Raw genomic sequence first — 5242 nt, 5'->3', positions numbered from 1 at the left:
TATATTTTTATTTATTTCAGAGAAGAAGGGAGAGGGAGAGAGAAACATCAATAATGAGAGAGAATAATTGATAGGCTGCCTCCTACACCCCCACCCCCCAGTGGGGATCCAGTCTGCAACCGGCCATGTGCCCTTGACCGGAATCGAACCTAGGACCTTTCAGTCCGCAGGCTGATGCTCTGTCCACTGAGACAAACCAGTGAGGGCCTCTCTCTTTCTCTTTATGCTACACACTCCCACTCCTAAGACTCTTGGTCAAAAGCTGTAGGGAAATGTGCCTATGCCATTCTATACTTCCAGTAAACTGGAAAAAAAAATAGTGCCTGTTTTATAACTTTAACAGCAATAAACGTGTATTAAGTATTACATTCAGTTAATAATACTGAGCTTGATCTTTTTTTATTCTCTCCAATTCAATTGCTTTGAAAAATGAATGGACTAGAGTATATTCTGTTTTTTTTTTTCTTCATGTGCAAATAATTAGACTAAAATGAGAAAGGACTGAATAGTCAGGACAGTTCTGAGGAATGGATGCAGTATTGCATCCATTGTTATGATGTCATCAACTTAAGTCTGGTTATCCCCAAAGATCCTCAAGAAGAAATCTGAAATGTATTGATAGGCAAATTGAAGTAGAAGGGAAAGGTGGGAGGTGGAACAGATGTTATTAGACGCTCCTAAGTCTTAATTCTCCTTATTTAAACCAATACATTGCCTGGCTGGCGTGGTTCAGCAGTTGAGCATCAACCTATGAACCAGGAGGTCACAGTTCGATTCCCAGTAGGGGAACATGCCCGGGGGGCGTGCAAGAGGCAGCCAATCAATTATTCTCTCTCATCATTGATGTTTTTTTCTCTCTCTCTCCCTCCCTTCCACTATGAAATCAATTAAAAAATTTAAAAATAAAACAATACACTATTTGTTTTCACTTCCTCAGAAAGTTATATGCTGTTGTTTTCAACAGCTTTGTTCTATCTCAGCAGCACTACACTTCTGTGGTCAGTGAAGTTCATAAGAAATAGTTTTAAAAATGGAATGAAGAGTCTGGTGTTCTATTCCAGTCAAGGGCACGTACCTTGGTTGCAGGCTTCTCCCTGCCTGGGCCCTGGTAGGGACTCGTGCAGGAGGCAACCAATTGATGTGTTTCTCTCACATCGATATTTCTCTCTGTCTTTCTCTCTCTCTCCCACTCTCTCTAAAATTCAATGGAAAAATATCCTTGGGTAAGGATTGAAAAAAAAGAAATAGTTTTAAAATATTTCAGAGGCTTTTAGAATAAGGAATATGTAATAATGCAATAGATGTTATACTAAATGTGTCAACCATGTTGTGCCAGAGGTACTCTCCTGCCTGCCCCATCAGCCTAGCTTGTTGGTGATCCTTGAAGGTTCCAAACAGGAATAGGTGAGTCAAATAATAGTGGGAAACTTTCTGTATTTGGAGTTGGAGTCAGGAGATATGGGTTCAAATCTTCCTTCTACCACTTACAAGAGCTGTGTGATTCTATGCAGGCATGTCACCTATGAGTCTGTTTTCTTATCTGTCTGCTGAGAGGACTGGTGTGAGGAACAAGAAAATGTATGATAAAATTATGTTATAAGTTGTAAAATTGTATACATGTAAGACATTGTTACTGTTTGTTACAGCAGAGAGAGGTGGAACTGTTTAATAAGCAGTGACAACTATAGTAAAATGAGAGTCAGTAAAGTGCTAGTCCCAACTCTACTGTAACTAATTATGGGATCATAAGCAAATTATAATATCTCTCTGAGCCATAGTTTTCTCACCTGTAAAGTGAGAACAATGATGGCACCTATTTCATAAGGGTTTGTAAAGATTAAATGCAAAACATTCAAAAGCTGTTTATAAGCTGTAAAATTCTCTACCAGTTATCCATCTGATCTATTTTCATACCCCAGTCATAGTAGGTTGCTTCACAATCAACTATACTGTAGAAGCATGTCAAAGTAGTATTTCTCTTAGGCTTGTACTCATCATTTATTCAGACATTAATACTAGGAAGTTATCCAAAAGCTACCCTCCCACATTATAAAATCACTGTGCCAATTTGGATCTTTGAAGTTAGGAAGTTCTAATTTTTCACTCCTTCTCTGCATACTATGGGCCCAGCACTGCTCCAAGTATTTAGGGTTCTAAAACAAATATGGCAAGTCCCTATGAGGTGCTCACATTCTATTAGGTGAGACAAACACATAAATAGCTACAGAACAATATAATATGTTCTCATAAATTTGTTCATAAATGCTAAGTGAATACCAAGGAGGGAATAAGTAATTCTGTTATCTGAGGTAAGGGAAGTAAAATTTGAGCTGGTTTTGAGGATTCATCAGGGAAAGGGTAAGGAAATTGTAGAAGACATTCTGACCAGATGGATTAGCATGTTAAAGGTCATAAACATGTGAAGGACCATGGTGGGGTCAAAAATAGTGAGTAATGCTCTCCACACACAGGATTCTTGCCCTTATACTTCTCTCACTTCATTATCTCCCTCATTTGTCTGTCTCCTCCACCAGAATGTGAGCTCCAGTAAAGAAAGAACCATTCACATTCATGTTTGTATCTCTGCTTTACCTAATCCCAACACTAAGCATATTGCTATATATGTGGTAAGGTTTAAATAAGTATTTTATTAAATGTTTCCTTTTTGTACTGTCGTGGCTTCTGACTTATTTATAGAAGCATGCAGTCAATTGTAGTTGATCAAAATAATAAAAACCATTTGACTTTATAGCAGTTATATATAAGACTGATATTTATTTATTTAATCTTTATTATTGAGAGTATTACAGATGTTCTCCCTTTTACCCCCATTGCCCCTCTCCACCCAATTCCAAACCCACCCCAGGCCTTCACCTACTGTCTGTGTCCATAGGTAAGATCTTTGGTTAATCTCTGCCCACTGCCCTTGCCCCCTTCCCTCTGAGATTCATCAGTCTGTTCCATGCTTCCATGCCTCTGGTTCTGTTTTATTGACCAGTTTATTTTGTTCATTAGATTTCTTGTTTGTTAATTTTTATTTTTAGATTCAATTGTTAATAGATGTATTTGTTGCCACTTTATTATTCATGTTTTTTAAATCTCTTCTTCTTCTTGTTAAAGAATACCCTTCAACATTTCTTGCAATACTGGTTTGGTGGTGATGAACTCCTTTAGCTTTCTCTTGTTTGTAAAGCTCTTTATCTGATCTTAAATTCTAAATGATAGCTTTGCTGGGTAGAGTAATCTTGGTTGTTGTAGATTCTTGCTATTCATCACTTTGAATATTTCTTGCCACTCCCTTCTGGCCTGAAAAGTTTCTGTTGAGAAATCAGCTGACAGTTGTATGGGTGCTCCCTTGTAGGTAACTAACTGCTTTTATCTTGCTGCTTTTAAGATGATCTCTTTGTATTTAGCCCATGGCATTTTAATTATGATGGGTCTTGGTGTGGGCCTCTTTGGGTTCATCTTGTTTGGGATTCTCTGCACTTCCTGGACATGTAAGTCTGTTTCTATCATGAGGTAGGAGAAGTTTTCTGTCATTATTTCTTAAAATAGGTTTTCAATATCTTGCTCTCTCTCATCTACTTCTGGCAGCCCCATAATGCGAATGTTGGTATGCTTGAAGTTGTCCCAGAGGCTCCTTACACTATCTTCATATTTTTTAATTCTTTTTTCTTTTTGTTCTTCTCATTGGTGTTTTTGCTTCCCCATATTTCACATCATTGACTTGATTATCAGACTCCGTGTAAATTATTGTTGAATAAATTATGTTGAATCCGTGTAAATTATTCTTTATTTCAGTTAGTATATGTTTAATTTCTGACAGGTCATTTTTCATGTCTTTAATGTTCTTACTAATATCCTTTAAAGTCTCATGAAGATACTTGAGTAACCTTATAACCATGGTTTTGAACTCTGTATCCAAAAGTTTGCTTGCTTACATTTCTTTCATTGTGACATGTTTCTTTGTCTCCCCATTTTAGCTGCTTCCTTGTGTTTGTTTCTATGTATTAGGTAGAGCTGCTATGTTTCTTGGAATTGGTAGAGTGGCCTTGTGTAGTAGGTGTCCTGTAGGGCTCAATGGCTCAGCCTCCCCAGTCACCTGAGCTGGGCACTCTAGGTGTCTCCCAGAGTGGGCTGTGTGCACAGTTTTGCTGCAGTTGAGCCTTGATTGCTGTTGGCATCACTGGTAGGACTTGACCTCCAGGCCAATTGGCTGTGAGGACCAGCTACATCTACAATGAAAGAACTGCTATGTAGGAGACATCTTTATGGATCAGGACTTGTTTCAGTGGGACTTTGGTGCTCACTGAATCTACCCCTTGGGGGCAGATTATGGATGGGTAGAGTTGTAACCTGCCATGGTTTGAAGCTGTCCACTGGGTGCGCTGGCTCTGGGCCTCCAGGGAGGTGCAAAGTCAGCCACTGATTGGGGCCACCATGCAGGAGCTATTTGCATTGGGCTTGGAGGTGCCCAGGCAAGGCCCAGCTGTGAAACAAGGTAGGCTTGTGCTAGTGCTAGCTCATGGGTCTCTTATTGATAGCTTTGGGACATGCTGCCCCAGCTGTGGCTTGAGAGATTTTAGCAAAGCCTGAAACCTGAGCAAGTATAGGCAATTCATGTTGGAGACCAGGTGTAAGCTGACATGGTCCTTGCACCTGAAGGGGCTAGCAAGGCTTGGCCCCCTACCCACACAGTTTTCCCAGGCCTGTTTGGATGGCGGTTATCAGTAGAATGAGAGGAACCATTCATGGCTTGCCAAGAAGTCTGTAACTATTTACTGAAATTTACGATACTAAGAATCTGCCTGATTTGCTGTGCCGAGAATTTGTCCTTCTGCTCTGTCTCTCCCTTAGAGATTAGGAGGAACAAAGAATACATTCCTCTTCACAGACCTCCTATTCAGTATTTGTGTATAAAAGGCATTACATGGTTAATAAACACACTACAGTCTCTCGATGACTCATAGTCCTCCCGATCCCGCTGTCCTGTCTTTCTTTATTTTCTCAATTCCCACCTCCCTACCTCAGCCAGGTTCAACTGTCAGGCTGGCCCTGACAAATTCATATGTAAAAGCCACTGCAAACAGATTAGCTGGGGCTGCAAATTGGATGGGGAGGGGTCTCAGGAAATCACCAGGGTGGAGCAAACATATATGGCTGCCAGTCAGCCTTGCAACAGGTTAAGACCCCTGTGAGCACCTCAGTCTGGGAGAAAGCTGCCCCACCCCCAAGTTACTGC

The sequence above is a fragment of the Eptesicus fuscus genome, chromosome 1, assembly GCF_027574615.1.
Source record: "Eptesicus fuscus isolate TK198812 chromosome 1, DD_ASM_mEF_20220401, whole genome shotgun sequence".
NCBI lineage: Eukaryota > Metazoa > Chordata > Mammalia > Chiroptera > Vespertilionidae > Eptesicus > Eptesicus fuscus.
This window is presented reverse-complemented; position numbering follows the sequence as displayed.